This window comes from Giraffa tippelskirchi, chromosome 7 (genome assembly GCF_054371585.1).
Source record: "Giraffa tippelskirchi isolate mGirTip1 chromosome 7, T2T-mGirTip1v1.2.pri, whole genome shotgun sequence".
Classification (NCBI taxonomy): Eukaryota; Metazoa; Chordata; class Mammalia; order Artiodactyla; family Giraffidae; genus Giraffa; species Giraffa tippelskirchi.
This window is the reverse complement of record NC_137281.1, coordinates 27,950,631-27,967,840: the sequence shown is the minus strand read 5'-3', so window position 1 is coordinate 27,967,840 and position 17,210 is coordinate 27,950,631. Positions and strand designations below refer to the sequence as shown.

General features: G+C 49.2%; 1 long non-coding RNA gene across 2 annotated transcripts in view; it reads right to left on the bottom strand.

Moving 5' to 3' along the window:
- The window catches only part of LOC145514710 (uncharacterized), a 603,149-nt gene that overhangs the window by 343,287 nt on the left and 242,652 nt on the right, over nucleotides 1-17,210 (bottom strand). Inside the window, exon 5 of one of the 2 annotated variants that reach the window (XR_014060309.1) lies at nucleotides 12,249-16,347. The exons of the other annotated variant lie outside the window; for it this stretch is intronic. This is a non-coding gene — a long non-coding RNA (uncharacterized LOC145514710). Of the gene's footprint in view, nucleotides 1-12,248; nucleotides 16,348-17,210 lie in introns of those variants that run through there. 2 annotated transcript variants of the gene reach the window in all.

The window sequence follows — 17,210 nt, the reverse complement described above, 5'->3', positions numbered from 1 at the left end:
AAGATGGTAACGATAACCCTATATGCGAGACAGAATAAGAGACACAGATGCATAGAACAATTTTATGGACTCTGAGGAAGAAGGTGAGGGTGGGACGTTCTGGGAGAATAGCATTGAAACATGTATATTATCATATGTGAAACAGAACACCATTCCATGTTCGATGCATGAGACAAGGGCTCAGGGCTGGGGCAATGGGATGACCCAGAGGGATGGGATGGGGAGGGACGTGGGTGGGGGGGTCCAGGAAGGGGAACACATGTAAACCCATGGCTGATTCATGTCACTGTATGGCAAAAACTATTACAATATTGTAAAGTAATTAGCCCCCAACTAAAATAAATAAATTTATAAAAAAAAAAAAGTGTTTCTGTCTTGCCTGCAGAGTGGTATATGAACTTTATTCAATACTTTAAAATTGAGAGATCCCACATACAAATCTGGGCTATAACACAGCGGTAGATTCCACTGGACCCAGCCTTGGGAGCAGAGTATCAACCAAGCACAGTGAGTGAAGAACCAGAGTTCAGGTTCCCACGCTCTGTCTCCATTCAGAAAACTCTGAGGCTTTCCTACTGTGTTCTTACGTAGGATCTGATGGAGCTGGAGAATGACTCAGCCCCTGCATCAAGCCCCTGACATCAGATGGTTTTCTGCAAAACTGCTGTGTGTAACAGACAACTCCCAGCTCCCAGCAGTACAGCAATGTTAGTTGCTCTAATGTCTGTAAACTTCAGGGGAAGCTCTACATCTGGCTTTGTGGGGTGTGAGGTAAGTTTCAGCCTCCACATCTGTCTCTAGGACCAGCAGTTCATCTGGGCATCCCCTTCTCCTAACAAATGGCAGTAGCACAAGTCTGAGAGAAATCACACAAGTATGATGAAAGACCATGCTTTTGTGCATCTACATGCATTTTACCGGCTAACAGCCCATGACCACACCCAGAGTCAATGGGGCAGAGACAAACACACCACCTTCTCCACAGAAAGACACTTCCAGGGCAAGGGGTGTGGGTGTATAATCCTATCACAGGGAGGAAGTGAAGAATTAGGACTAGTCAATCTACTACACTCATAAGTACTGCTACACTCATAAGACAGTAAGGAGATCAAACCAGTCAACCCTAAAGGAAATCAAACCTGAATATTCATTGGAAGGACTGATGTTGAAGCTCCAATACTTTGGCCACCTGATGCAAAGAACTGACTCATTGGAAAAGACCCTGATGCGAGGGCAGGAGGAGAAGGGGATGACAAAGGATGAGACGGCTGGATGGCATCACTGACTCAATGGACGTGAATTTGAGCCAACTCTGGGAGATAGTGAAGGATAGGGAAGCCTGGCGTGCTGTAGTCCATGGGGTCGCAAAGAGTAGGACACGACTTACCAACTGAACAACACTCATAAGGGATCAGCCCTTTCAGTCACTGCTTGCCACTCTGTTGGGCCCTGCAGGAAAGGAGGACAGACACAATGGGGTGGGCTGGACTGTCTGCATTACGCCAGAACAGTGTGCTCAGGGCTAAATAGGGAACAAGAGGCCACAGTGGCAAATGCACTGGAGAGAAGGGAGCAGCCCACGCCTTGGCCTCTGGAAAAGAAGGAAAGTGGTCAGGTTTGGTGATCCCGGGACCTGTGGCTGGAGGGAAGTGTCACAGCACAAAGCACTTCACCGGAGAGCCAAAAAGACTAACCAGGAGGAGGACTGAGGAGTGGGCCCCAGTGGGCAGGTAGGGCCACGGCATCAGAAGCACTTCGCGCTAATTGGCTTGCTTTGGCCAGTGACGCACCAAATGTGGGGGTGGAGCCCGAGCCCGGAGAGGGTCCTGCAAACCTCAGGTCAGGGCTCAGAGGAAGCCCAGACGCTGGGCAGCCAGCCTGACCAGACTCTGCTGGGGTCTCTCTGAAAACCTCCTCCAGCCTGAGTCACTGAGGCTTTCAAACCTCGGCTTTAACCCACTTCAGTCCTTAGGCTTACCTTGAGAGAAGTTCTACAACAAGAAAGAAGAGGAAAGAAAAGGCGGTGATTGGAAAGGTTTTTACAAATACACAGACTAGGTCCTTTAACAGCAGGGAATTCCTTGGTGGGCGTGATTCTCCTGGGCTAGAAAGAAAGGCCACCCCAGCCCTCTCTCTTCAGAGCAGCCTGGCAGAGGCTTTCATAGCCACACCCTGGCTTCCTTGGCAACACTGATCAACAAGAAGTGAACTCCATCTCCATCAGCATTTATATGCCTCATGTGGGGCTGTGGTGGCCTGGAATGGAGAAAGATGCTTCTCTCCACCAAACGTTGGCCCCTGAAGCCAAGGAGTCCCACTAACTCCAGCCTTCAGCAGCCAAACCAGCTCAAGCATGTGCTTGGGAAGAAAATACATAATAAATGTCAAAACTGAGCTCAGCTCCTGGAATGCAAAGTCACCAAATTGGTCCAAATTCATGAGAAGAGCAGAAATGAACAAGTTCACTTTTGTAACTTTACAGATGCGGAAACTGAGGCTTATGGATTCAAGCAGTTTCTTAAACATTAGCTTTCCTCCTAACAATTGGAATAAATAAAATGAGGACTTTGGGCCAGATCCTATGTTAAGGACCATGGCAGCTGCCAGTCCCTGCTCTTACCTTTGTAAGGATAGGGTCCATGCTGTCACGTCTGCCTGCTCACCCTTCCTCCCTGTGCCATCCTTTGTTGGTCCCAGTCCTATAGATCCTTCAAGACTCAGGCTAGGAAGTACCTACTCTAGGAAGCCTACCTGATCTCCCCTCCTCACCCTCCCAACCCCTGCCCTGCTAGACTCTCCTCCTGAGCTCCCAAAATGCCTTTCTTTCTCATTCAAGGAATGAGCTAATGTGTCTGTCTCCTTTTCCCCATAAGCTGGTAGCAGTCAGGGACCGTTTATACTGTACTAACGCCAGAAGCACAGAGCCCTTGTGCAATCTGTGCTGTGGAATAGATGCTCCATCACTGCGTGGGACAGATGCCTGGAGGATGCACGAGTGAATGAATGGGGGATGCTTACTATGCAGATGACGAAAGGTAGACTCTGTAAGTTGTGAAATGCAGACCCCCTGCCCAGAACAGCTACAGCCAGCAGTGGGTGCTCAATAAAACTCAGTTTGAATACAACTGAAAGGCCCAGTCCAGACCCCCGGGTGGCCGAAGGCATCCTCACAGTGCCCAGGGGAATCTGACTGTGAGTGTCATTAAGCACATCCATAAATCCAGCCGCATCTCTGGGCCTCAGCCCAGAGGAGTTCATGCACCCACAGCCGTGGTCCTGCAAGAATAATGAGGAGGGAGGAAGAGTCATCAAGGGAGGACAATGGAATAACAGAGAAACCATCAGAGATTTACCAGGGCCGTGGGGAGCCCTGCGCACCTCGGGTGGGGCTGGGAGGAAAGCAGAAATCAGGAGGGCTTGTCAGAAACAGATGACACTGGCAGAAAAGACCAAGGTTGGAAGAAGGGGCCATTTTTCTCCAGATGACATCCAGGTGCTTCCTAGAGGGGCCATTACAATGATGCACAGCTGGGGGGGTGGGGCACTCAGAGAGGCTGCCTCCTCTTGACAAAATATTAAGCCATTGGTCAAACTTAAACACCCTCCCATCAGGAGACCGGTTGGGGATGAAGGACTGTGATTCTCCATCATCCGCAGCTTAAGCACCAGCCCAGGAGGAAACAACAAGGGGAGCTCATTGACCGAGAGGCTCAGGCGAGGTGTGCGATTTAGGGAGGGACTGTGACAGGGACAGCCACGGAGCCATCATCAGGGGGCCACCACATTACAACCCCACCCCAGAAAAAGGCAGTGAAAGGGGACAGAGTTATTAATTCTCCAATGGTCTAAATGTCCAATGGCCCCAGCGGCTGATCCATATCTCAACAGCACTAGCTACTGCGAACTGAGTCCCTCCCACATGTTAGACATGTTGGACTGTGGTCCTCATCCCCACCAAGGAAGGGGCCGGTACTCCCATCTTGGAGAGGGTCACCGGTTGGCCCTAATAACTGGCCCTACATCATACATACAGGAAACGCTGGGGAGGGAGGAGGCTGGATTTGAATCCATGGATCCACCCCAAAGCTCAGGGTCAGTCTTTCCTCGGCTCCACGCTGGCTGTCTGCTCTCATCACGCATGCTCCCCGAGGCAGAAGCTAACGTGCTCTGGGCTCAGGATGGGCAGAGGGCCTCCAGCTCCCCACACATGTGGCTCATCCTCCTGTGACTTCCTGGCCCCACATTCAGCCCACCCATATTTACTGCCTGACCGTGTCCTGACTGCTGTGCGGACACAAGGTAGGGGGAGGAGCACTCCAAGTAGACCAGCACCCCGAGGCAACTCCAGCGCCTTAAGATGGTCACGATCCCTCACTCCACTGATTGTCAGGGCGACTGTGCAAGGCAAGAGTGGCCATCTCCATTGTGCTAACCAAGAAACAGTGGGTCAGAGGGGCGACGGGAAGGGCTGTGTGCTTTCTCCCTGCCCCATGCCAGGAACTCAGCACACCCTGACTCTGGACGGAGCAGCCAAGCCCTCAAGGTGAAGTGGATGACAGAGAGAGTGAACTGCTCTAACTGGGGCCTCAGTCCCACTTTCCCTGCCTCCTCCATCACTCCAGTGTGGAATTTTTTTTTTCGGAGGGGGTGGTGAGACCCTACTCTTACAGGACACCAGAGCTGGCCATCTCTGTGTCTATCTCTCCCTCCATGTTTGCACACAGAGGAAAGAACATGTGAGTACACAGCGAGAAGGGGACTATCTGCAAGCCACATCAGGCATCAACCCTGCTGGCACCTTGATGCTGAACATCCAGCCTCCAGAACTGTCAGAAAATAAGTTTCTCTGGATTAAGCCACCCAGGTGGTGGATCCTGTGATGGCAGCATGAGCAAACCTTAAGCTATTTTCAAGGATGGCTCTCCTTTGGCCTGCTGGGTGTTTGTACACCCCTCACATCCTCTTGTTCTCTTCAGATCACTGCCAGCTTCTCTGGCTCCATCCTGCTGATGAGGTTCTCACTGGTACCTGGTCTGTGCCTGCCACGAGGGCGTTCCCTATTCCTGGAGCCAAGGGGAGGAGGCACTCTTCAGCCTTTCTCAAGCCTCTCACACTGCTTATGGCATCAGTGGGCAAATCCCTCATGAAGAGCCTGGATGATAAGTGGGACCTAGGGTGCTTGGGGCTAGGGGGGTTCAGGAGAGGCCGGTCACGGCGCAGTGTCACTGTCCCAAGGTGGGGCCATTTCTCAATGCAGAGGTCAGAGAGTCACCAGACGCTAGAAAGACAGGATAAAGCAGATACGACGCGGACTTGACTTCTGGCCCCGCCATTTGCTGGGAGATTGGTCATCAATGGGGCTCTGCACCCTCGTTTCAGATAGGTGGTAAGATTGATCTTCTCGCCTCCTGGAAGTTGGGTGTCGCCATACAACTTGCTGTGGCCAATGAAAACAGAACTTTAAGGGCCAATGCTTGCTTCACGATATTTCCCCCCACCCTCTGACAAGGTTCTAGATGGTGGCTGCTCCATCAGGCTGGGCTCCTAAATGAGAAAAACAGAAAGGGGCAGACCCCATAGCTGTCCCATGATGGATATTTAGAGTGAGCAAGAAATAAATCTCTGTTTTCAGTCACAAAAATTCAGGGGCTGTTTGTTGTTACAGCATAACCTAGCTCATCCTGACTGATATAGAAACACTGATTAAATCAGTCTCCTTAAGACTTCATTTCTGTACCTGTAAAGTGGAGATAACAGTATACCACACAAAGTTTTAGAGAGATAATATACACCATGCTTTCTACACATCAGGTCTCTGACAAATGTTAGCTCTCTCTTTCTCTTCTCTGTACTGTTTCCCCCCAGATCCTTTAAGATGGGATCAGACGTTTTCAGGCAAAGCTCCTTTAGGACAGATGCTGCAGCACCTCCTTAGGACCTTATACTGTGTTGGCATCACAGCTAGTACTCAGTAGATATGTATTATTGAGCGCCTATTCAGCAACTAAACTGACCAAACTGTTACCTCTGTGCTGGGAACCAGGTTCCCAGGTCTCTGATAATCTGTCCCGCTTCTCACCTTCCAGGATACACATCTTTCTTTCCAGATCCAGATGGCACATAATCCTAGACTCTCAGGGCTAGTAAGTCCCCTTCTTTCATGCAGCAGTGAGGTCCCCTTAGCAAGAGCCTTGCTGATCAACCTCTCCATCTCTGCCAAGACACTTTCAGCAACAGAGAACTCACTTTCTACAAAATGCTCTTCTTTATTTGGAATTAGAAGGAGGTAGGTTTGACTCTGGGCCAAGTTCATGGGCCCTTCTGGCTACTCTACAAAGCATGTTCCATTATTATCACCCCCATCTTCAGATGGGACTATAGGAATGAGGGTTCAGAGAGGTGGAATAATTTTCCCAAGGTCACACACCATTTTATCTTGTAAGCACACAGATCATGCATACTTGAGAAATGTACACAGATTGATTGATGGCTCAGTCCTGGGAGGGCCATTCCCAGGGACTCCAAATCTCCATGTAAACACCACCCTAGAATTTCCACCTTGGCTTTTGGGAACCTTAACAATACAAACAGCCCATTTGCCCTGTTAAGAAATAAATCTAAATAAATGATTTCCAATATAACACAGTCCTTGCCAGGAAAGGAAACATTTACACTGCTGCTTGTGCATAATATAGGTTAATATTTCAGGATGCATTAAATGTGTAAATGTTTAGAGTGTGGTGAAGTTCCGGTTGTGAGTTAGGGCACTCTCCAGAAAAGACCAGATGCTGAAGGGAAGCGGGTATTTTTAGACTTGGACCCAACCCGACACTACCCGTAAGTACTTCACGCTAGCAGCCACAGCGCACGAAGCAGGAAAATAACAGGCTGGTTTCAAACAGACGCTCCTAAACCCTTAAGGCAAGCTGATGACTTCAAGATGGGCTGGCTGCTTTGTGGCTTCTTTGGAGACAGTCAAAATTAGGACGGGATTTGGGGCATGACAAAGCACCAAACCTGCCTGACATGTGCCTAAATAACTAAAGAATGGAGATGGGTCAGACCAGTCACGAGCTGAAATCCGAGGCACATGCAGGAGACTGGCATGTTCAGCTGGCCTTTGGAAGACGCAGAAAAGAGGAAGACAAGCTGTGGGAAGAGATGAGAATGCTGATGGGTGACAGATTTTAAATAAACATGAGGCTGAGTCAGATGAAATCGCTCATATTTGATGTTTTCTGGCCAAAACATATGACATTTTCTACCCTGTGGACTGTAGCCCACCAGGCTCCTCTGTCGATGGGATTCTCTGGGCAAGAATACTTGAGTGCATTGCCATGCCCTCCTCCAGAGGATCTTCCCAACCCAGGAAGGGAACCCTGGTCTCCTTCACTGCAGGCAGATTCTTTACCATCTGAGCCCCCAGGGGAGCCCAATCTGATAACAGAGGAATATTAACATGTATTGATATCTATTAGTACAACATGACAACCACACATCCCAGTCAGTATTCACCACCATGTCAGGGTGGAGCGTCAGACCCATAACTGTCCACAATGTGAGGTCACGGTCCTCAGTACAGAACACTAGCCACATAAACTTTAGAGTTCATGTGCTAAAGTGAAAGCTCCCAAATATTTTGTCAAGATAGGAAGCTCAGTTCAGTTCAGTGAAAAACACCCACAAAAACAAGAAGACAGAAAGGATATGCTGTAATATGAATCCTTATTGTTGCTGTTGCTGTTTTAGTCACTCAGTCATGTTTGACTCTTGCAACCCCATGGACTGCAGCCCACCAGGTTCCCCAGTCCATGGGATTTCCCAGGCAAGAATACCGGAGTGGGCTGTCATTTCCTTCTCCAAATATGAATCCTTATATCCACCCCCCAAAATTTGTATGCTAAAATCCTAACCCCCATAGATGATAGCATTAGAAGGTAGGGCCTTTGAGAAGTTCTTAGGTCATGAAGGTGGAGCCCTCATGAATGGGATTCTTCTAAGTTGCTCAGTTATATCTGACTCTTTGCGACCCCATGGACCATAGCCCACCAGGCTCCTCTGTCCATGGGATTTTCCAGGCAAGAATACTGGAGTGGGTTGACATGCCCTCCTCCAGGGGATCTTCCCAACCCAGGGACTGAACCCGTGTCTCTTACGTCTCCTGCATTGGCAGTTGGGTTCTTTACCACTAGCACCACCTGAGAAGCCCTGAATAGGATTAGTGCCCTTGTCAAAGAGGTTTTAGAGAGATCCTTAGCCCTTTCCACCCCTGGGGACATAGCACAGAGGTGTTGGCTTTGAACCAGAAGATGACCCTCACCAGAAGGTGACCACCTTGGCACCTTGATCTTGGACTTCCCAGCCTTCAGAACTGTGAGCAAGAAATTTCGGCTGTTTAAAATCACCCAGTCAATGTATTTTGCTACAGCAACCCACACAGACAGGATAGGAGTACTCTTAGGGGGAAAGACCAAGTAAAACTCCAAAAAAGCTGACTGAGCCTGACAACTTACACAGTTTCTATCACTAACATCCTGGCACAATAGCCATAGAGCAGGGGGCCCACAGCAGTAAAGAGAAGCCCCACCTCTGCAGTCACAGCACCTGGGTTTGGGTCCTGGTTGTGCTGCTTACAAGCTGTAGTGGGTTGAATGGTGGCTTCCAAAAGATATGGCCATGTCTTAACTCCCGGAAGCTGTGACTACTACACCTTGCATGAAAAAAAGTTGGATCCTCAGAGGAACTTATCCTGGATTATCCATAGCATCCTAAATCCAATGGCAAATGTCCTTACAGGAGACAGACACAGAGAGGAAGAGATGCCACCCATGAAGAGGAGGAGGCAATGTGACCACAGAGGCAGAGATTAGAGTGAAACGGCCACAAGTCAAGGAATGCTGGAGCCACCAGAAGCTTGAAGAGGTCAGGAAGGAATACTCTCAAAAGTCCAGCCCTATGAACACCCTGATTTCAGACTTCAGGCCTTCAGAACTGTGAGAGCTTAGATTTCTGTTGTTTTAACCCACCAAGTTTGAGGTCATTTGTCACAGTGGCCACAGGAAACTCATATACAAGCCCCCCGCCTCAATGCTCTTGTCTGGAAAATGGGATAGCATCTTCATGAGAAGATGTAGGTGAAGAGTTTAGCATGACATCTGGCATGCACTAAGCACTCTGTAAAAGTATGATGTAACTGGCAAAACACAGCGGGGACAGAGTATCACATCAGATCCAGTGAAATGAAGATAACTGCCTACCCATGTGTGTATCTAGTGCTTAAAAGATGTGACACCAGGACTTCCCTGGTGGTCCAGTGGTTAAGACCCTGCAGTTCCAAAGTAAAGGGTGTAGGTTCAATCCCTGGTCAGGGAACTAAGATCCCACAGGCCATGGGGCATGGCCACAAAATTTTTAAAAACTATATGACACCTCCAAGTGTGAAATGTGAGCCATTACTGGAGAAGACCAGACCCCCTTACTCTAGCTCCAGTCTCAAGTCACAACTGGGAGCTAAGAACCGTTACCCAACAACCCTCAGATAGCTGCCAGCAAAACCTGCTCTGGTTAAAAATGTGTATCTATATATGAAAGTATTCTGGAGAAGTCCATTTACTGACAGAACTGCATATCGTATACAATTTAAGCAATTGGGAATCTGGCATTCTGAGCTTGTTCAACCACTAAACTATCTTTTAAAAAGATAGTTTTACAAAAAAAACAGGACGCAAGAGAAGAAAATGGTTATTAAAAATGCTTAAGAACCCTCCTGAACTTCAAATAGGCTCTTCACAACAATAATACTCATGATTTAAGGGAAAAATGAATCAAGACTCTATTGATTAGATGTTCCTTAAATTATATGTGGGTTTTCAAATGTGAGGCAGTATGCAAAGCACGTTAGAGGTAAAATGTTTGAGAAACCACCCAAGACGTTTAAAGAATTGGGGATGTAGCTGCAGCTTCAGCCCCAGGAGTGAACAACCTGGAGCAGAAAGGGGGAAACCCAGAACCCTCCAGACCATCTGTGATCCAGGCCAGGGACGCCGGGCCCTAACAGCGGCAGTCACATCTCTTTCCTGCTGAGGTGGCCCAGAACCACCCACATCCAGGTGTTCGCTCTGCGCCAGTAATCCCAACATCATTCATTCCAGAGCATTTGCTGAACACCTACTAGGTGCCCGGAGCCACAGCACATGGTCTAATGCAGCCAAAGATGTAAAAACAGACCATTTTGATTCAAGGGGTTGAGATTCTTGACACGAAGGAATCAAGTTGGGGGTGGGAGGGGTGGTGTGTACTGTAAATCCCTATGGGGACAGCACAATGCACAGCCCAGGGAGGTCGGCGGTGCTTCCTGGAGGAAAGGAGATCTGATATCTGAACAGTGAGCCAGCATTCACCAGATGCAGAAGACACAGGGGAAGAAAGAAATACAGAAAGGTGGTGGCCGAGCAGCACCTGCAAGGGACCACAAGGACAGGGTGCCCCAGAGCTGCTTTCAGGTCTCCCCGTGGGCCACCTGCTCAGCCTCCCCTTGGCAGACGCTGGACTCCACTTCCTACAGCCCCTGGCTCTGCTCACCCAGTGCCTCCAGGGTCTCTTGAGTTCCTGAGTAAGAGACTCCATAAATGGCTTCCCTGGTGGCTCAGATGGTAATGAATCCACCTGCAACGCAGGAGACCCAGGTTCGATCCCTGGGTCGGGAAGATCCCCCAGAGGAGGGCATGGCAACCCACTCCAGTATTCTTGCCTGGACAATCCCATGGACAGAGGAGCCTGGCGGGCTACAGTCCATGAGGTTGCAAGGAGTTGGACACGACTGAGCAACTAACACTACTACTTCCTTACTCCCCTTACCCCCAAAATCCCACTGGTCCACCCCAGGCTTCACTGTGGGGAAGACAGTTTGCAGGGAGCCCCAAAAGATGTGATGTGCAGGGTCATATGGAAAGCTCTCAGCATCCAGGGCACATCCTCTCCCCAGCCGCCTGGTCCTCTCCATGTGACTGAGCACCTCCCCCTCCCTGCACACCTTTCTCCTCATTCAGAGTCGGGCCAATGGGCAGGCTCTTCCCACCCCCCACCCCACCCCATGCTGAGCTGGGAGCCTTCCTCTGTCTCTAACCCATCCCGTAGCAATGAGAGACAGAGATACAGGCTGAGCACATCATCTCCTCTGGAACTGCTGTAGGGAAAGGCTGGAGTCTGGGGATAGTCCCTCCCCCTTCAGTCCTCACAGTGGGCAGGGACCATGTCCTCACTGACCCCAGAAACAGTCTCTGAGAGGTCAGGAGTGTCCCGGTGTCAAGGCAACAGCAGCAGCTCTCCCTTGAGGGCCACAGCTCCCATGCGGTACCCAGAGCCCAATTGACCCCTTTCTGCTATGAGCTGCACCAGAGCACGGAGCCCCCCTCTTTTCCTCATGGCTGTTCTCCCAAGTGTGGCCCAGAGCCTGGCACAAGATGGTGCTTAATAAACGTGGTTGAGGAATGCAGGCAGACCTCCTGTGCACTGGCCCATTCACCGCTGCCTTGAAGCTCACTTTGTCCCTTTGAGACAGAAAAAATGGGATGATGAGCCCCGTTAGAGACTCAGCCAGAGCGGATTTAGCACTGAGAGGCAAACAAGACAAGAACCCAGGGCTCAGGACCCGCCCCCTCACACCCCCAACCCACCAGCCTCGCCTATCCTATGGCCCAGCTGACTCTCCAGACAGCACCATTCTTTGCCCGTACCAGTCAGAGCACCCAGCAGGGCACATAATGAGAGAAGAGAGGAGGAGCAAGAAAGAAAAGCAGGAAGAAAAAAAAAAACGTCATTCTCAGCCCTCAAGACATCAGCCACCAGCGCTAGAGAATTACAGATTTGATTTTAAGATATTGTGTCCCCCCTTTTCTCCTTCCACAAAGTGGTACATGGCCCATTTATATATTTAATTAGAATGGATTAAAATTAATAACATCTTGAGTGGTTCCTGACCCTTCTGGAGATAATGGGAGACACCCTGGGGTGATGTGCAACCAGGAAGAACTGCTGACGTCATCAACAGAGTCTGCACTTTCTCATGTGGATGTAATCAGCGCAGCCCCTAATCACCCTCTGTATATTTTTTTTAACTAAGACAGGTATCTTTATGATGTGGAATCGCATCCTGTCCCACGGACTATAGGGCCAAAGGCATGCCCTTGGCAGGCAGACTCACGAAAATCTGTCCTGTCTATGTTCACCGATATTTTAATATTTTAAGGTTTTCTTTTTTAACAGATTTTTATTGTATCTCCATGGGTAGCTCAAATAGTAAAGAATCTGCCTGCAATGTGGGAGACCTGGGGTTCGATCACTGGGTCAGAAAGATCCCCTGGAGAAGGAAATGGCAACCCACTCCAATATGCTTGCCTGGAGAATCCCATGGACAGAGGAGTGTGGCAGGCTACAGTCCATGGGGTCGCAAAGAGTCAGACACGACTGAGCAACTAACACTTTCACACTTTCATAGGTACAAATACAAAAAACATTTCTGAGCACTTACTGTGTGCCAAGGAATGTGCTAAGGACATTCACATCTGTTAACTTGTCCATTCTTTATGACAACCGCATTGGACCAGAGTGGGGGTAGACAGGTGATAATTCTCTCCTATTTGAAAGTTGAGGGAACCAAGGTGAAAGATGGCATGGGAGTGAGATTCTGGACTGAAACCCAGTCCCTGGTGGTCAAGACCACTCAAGACATTGTTACTAAGCACACTCAAACCTCACCCTTTGATCTGTCTCTTGTGATGACTAATGTTCACACAGATAGGCCTCTACTCTCGGCCCAGCAGCCTGCGGGCATCCACAGGGGTGTGGCAGGGGCCCCCTTTGCCAGTGTGAACTTTCTCAGACTCAAAGAAGGAAGGGCTCAAACCATGATGAGTGAGCAGGAGCCCCAGAGGAAGCCACATCCATCCTTCATGGAAAGTGGGAAGTCAGAGAGTGAAGACCCCAGCCCACCAGGACCCCTGTCTCCTGGGCTCCAAGCAGGGCACTTCAGGAAGGCCTGGTGCAAGGGGAGGGCCAAGGACATCAGCGGGCAGTGCTGGGCTCGAGTCCTGCTCTGCCACTTACTGTGCAGAACAGATATGTGACTTCAGATGAGCCACTGGGGGACACCGACTGTCAGCTTCACCACCTGGACAATGAGCGGGCTAACACCTGTCCATTGGAGCCTTGATAATAACAGCAAATCCATCCTCTGGTGGGAACCTAACAGGATAGTCACTGCTCTGGGATGAAGAAATAGGTTCACAGTCACACAGTCACCCAAAGACACCCAATCTGCTTCCAGGACACCTTCTGGCTTCTCACAATGCAGGGACCCCAGGTTTCCAGGCTCACAGTGAGGACAAGGAGCTTTAATAGTCATTGACGAAGGAAAGCATTTGCTTATCTTCTTTGGGGTCACCCCAAATTTCAGAGGCCAGGACCATCCCCTCCCCAACACATTCCCACTACCATGTAGACAGGTTCCGCCTCCCCGCCAAGCATCTCTCTCCTCCCTGCCATCCCCTGGGTAACACACAGGGCACAGCCCAATGTGGACTCTGCTTGTGACCGGGTGGCATTGCTGGGTCAAATTAGGTCAGGCCAGATCAGCGGCTCTGGAGCTGTCATGGCATTAGGTAATCAACTCAAGGCTGGTTCCGCCTGGAGCCATTTAATTTTGGGGAGGCAAGATTTAGCTGACTTGAAAGAAGGGGGAAGCAAGCTTGCAGAAAGAGATTGATTTCAGCGAAACACAAATTCATACTAAGTGCCTTAACACTTCGGAATCAATTAAAATGAGATAGAGGAAAAGGCACAGAGAAATGGAGGAAGACAGCAGGTCCAAGTGGTGAAAAGGAGGGTGGGAGGAGGGAGGCTTGCTGGGGAGAAGGGCAGAAGAACCCCAGTCCAAGGAGACCCCCTCGGGCTGGAGGGGAATTCTGGGGCCCTGAGACATGTCCTTTTCTAGGTCCAGGGACTGGTGAGAGGCAGACCCAGCACATGAGTCAGCAGTTCTCAAAACACAGTGAGGCTCAGAATCAGCTTCGAGGGAATGAAGTAAGGAGTGATGCACATAAAGTCCTGGGGCCACTTCCTGAGGGTCTGATTCATTCCATCTGTGGAGCAACTGGGACTCCACCTGTCTAAACCATCCCTAATCTCTGCTGCAGGTGGTCTGGGATCACACTTTGAAAAGTGAAGGCTAGATTACAGAGTTCATGGTAGTCATTTATCCTTTATCCCGCCTCTGATCACCATGGGAACAGCCATGGGCATCATTCATTCCTCCCCATGGCTGCAGGAAGCATGGACACACACAGTGAGAAGACCCTTGCAGTAGTCCCTCTAGAAAAGATGAGGCCTTTTGGACATACATTGAAGAGAGGGAATTAACAGAACTTGGACAGTGTGGGTGGTGGGAGAGAGAAAAAGGGAGTGGTCCTCAAAATCCCTCAGGTTTGGATAACCCACTTCCCAGGAGGGCTAGATATGACTTAAAACAGGGCTGGACACTGTTTACAATGGCCGGGACATGGAGGCAACCTAGATGTCCATCAGCAGACGAATGGATAAGGAAGCTGTGGTACATATACACAATGGAATATTACTCAGCCATTAAAAAAAATACATTTGAATCGGTTCTACTGAGATGGATGAAACTGGAGCCCATTATACAGAGTGAAGTAAGCCAGAAAGAAAAACAACAATACAGTATACTAATGCATATATATGGAATTTGAAAGATGGTAACGATAACCCCATATGCGAGACAGAATAAGAGACACAGATGCACAGAACAATTTTATGGACTCTGAGGGAGAAGGTGAGGGTGGGACGTTCTGGGAGAATAGCATTGAAACATGTATATTATCATATGTGAAACAGAACACCATTCCATGTTCGATGCATGAGACAAGGGCTCAGGGCCAGGGCAATGGGATGACCCAGAGGGATGGGATGGGGAGGGAGGTGGCTGGGGGGTCCAGGAAGGGGAACACATGTAAATCCATGGCTGATTCATGTCAATGTATGGCAAAAACTATTACAATATTGTAAAGTAATTAGCCCCCAACTAAAAAAAAAAAAAAGAAAAAACAGGGCTGGACCACTCTGAAAGACAGTCTGGCAGTTTTTAACAAAAATAAATATATTCTTACCACACAAGCCAGCAGTCGTGCTCCTTGGTATTTACCCAAGGAGTTGAAAAGCATGTCTACACAAAAACCTGCACATGGATACTTATGGCAGTTTGATTCACAACTGACAAAATGTGGATGCAACCAAGACATCCTTTAGTAGGTGAATGGATCAACAAGCCGTGGTACATCCAGATGATGAAATAGATTTAGTGGAGAATAGAGAAATGAGCGATCAAACCATGGAAATGCATATTGCCAAGGAACCTTAAATGCATACTGCCAAGTAAAGGAAGTCAACATGAAAAGACTAGAGATTCTGATTCCAACTACATGACATTCTGGAAAAGACAAAACTATGGAGACACTAGAAAGATCAGTGGTTGTAATGGGTTGAATAGGAAGGGAAAGATGAACAGGCAGAGCACAGAGGAGATTTAGGGCAGTAAAATGATTCTGTCTCTTACTGAAAGGGTGGATACATGTCATTACACAGTTGTCAAAATCCACAGAATATACAACACCAAGAGCAAACTGTAATGGAAACTGGACTTCGGGGGATAGTGTGTCAAAGCAGGTTCATCGATGGTTAACAAATGGACCACTCTGTTGGGGATGCTGACAGTGGGGAGGTTGCACGTGTATCAAGGCAGGGGGTACACAGAAAACCTCTCTACTTTCCACTTGGTTGTGCTATGAACTGAAAACACTCAAAGGAGGAAAAAAAAGCTGGAGATTGCCTCCAGTCCCATGAGATACAGGATATGCTAGGAAGCTGCTGCTGCTGCTAAGTCGCTTCATTCGTGTCTGACTCTGTGCGACCCCATGGACTGCAGCCTATCAGGCTCCTCCGTCCATGGGATTTTCCAGGCAAGAGTACTGGAGTGGGGTGCCATTGCCTTCTCCGATGCTAGGAAGGCAGAGCGGTGAAACAGGGCATGGGGACTAAAGTCGTTTGGGACACAGCAGGAGTAAACCCAGGCTGCTGGCCAGGTGCCAGCTCGTTAGTGGACAAGTGAAGTCAGGCGTGGGGGGAGAGGCTGCAAAATCAGAACAGCTCGTGCAGGCCCCTTTCTTCCCACCCTTCCCACCCAAGCAGATAACAGTGCAAACAGTAGCAAGATCTCAGCGAAAATGCAGTCTCTCCGTGCTGTCTGAAATTCTCAGAGATCCCTTAATCCTCCACCACCTGTGAACAAAGAAAACAGTTCAGATAGGTACATAAACCAGTGAGTTGAACAGGGAGCCTCGGTACCACGATCCTCTGGGCAAGGAGGCCACCGAATGCCCCTCAGGACAGACTCTGCCTGCCTGCTCCTAATAAGGGTGCCTCTCCTTCACGAGAGTCCTATAAAATGCATAAATATTCCTCAAGGAACTGAGAGAGCTCCCAACAGTCTTTAATAGCCATCATAAAGCGAAGAATAAAATGTGTGAAAGGAGATTGGTCATGATAATAGTGCAAGGTATATGAGAGCAGTGAATTTTCCACCACCTCCCCCAGCTGAGCTTTACTGCAGAAAGATACTGCCTGGAGTCAGGAGCATGGCCTGAGGAGAGAATCCATGGAGGCGACATCCAGCGTCTGGTCAGAGAACACCGGACAGTTGAGCTGAGAGAGCCGAGGGCCACAACCAGAAAAGACTTGTTTCAGGTCAGTCGTATGGCAAACAGCAGACTCCAATCTAGAGCCACCATGATTCTTTGTGGCCTGGATGAGCTGAGTCCTAGGCATTTGCATTGCTCATTTATTCTCTGGGTGATTAAGATAAAAACCAGTCTATATTAAATAAGCCTATCACTGAAACAACGTGCCAAGGATACACAGATTCCCCCAAACCCCATGGGGGCCGGAGACGAATCTGTCCACCAGGATTTCAGCCTGAGCCCTGCCCAGAAACCAGACAAGGACTCTGGAACATGTCCACAAGCCAAGTATCAAAGGCAGGATACCATGCTGAGAATGTGCAGACCAGGCAAACACGAGTGTGCTCCAGAGGACCGTTTGCTAGAATGGGTGCTATGATGGGCCTGCGGTGAACACACCGGGGC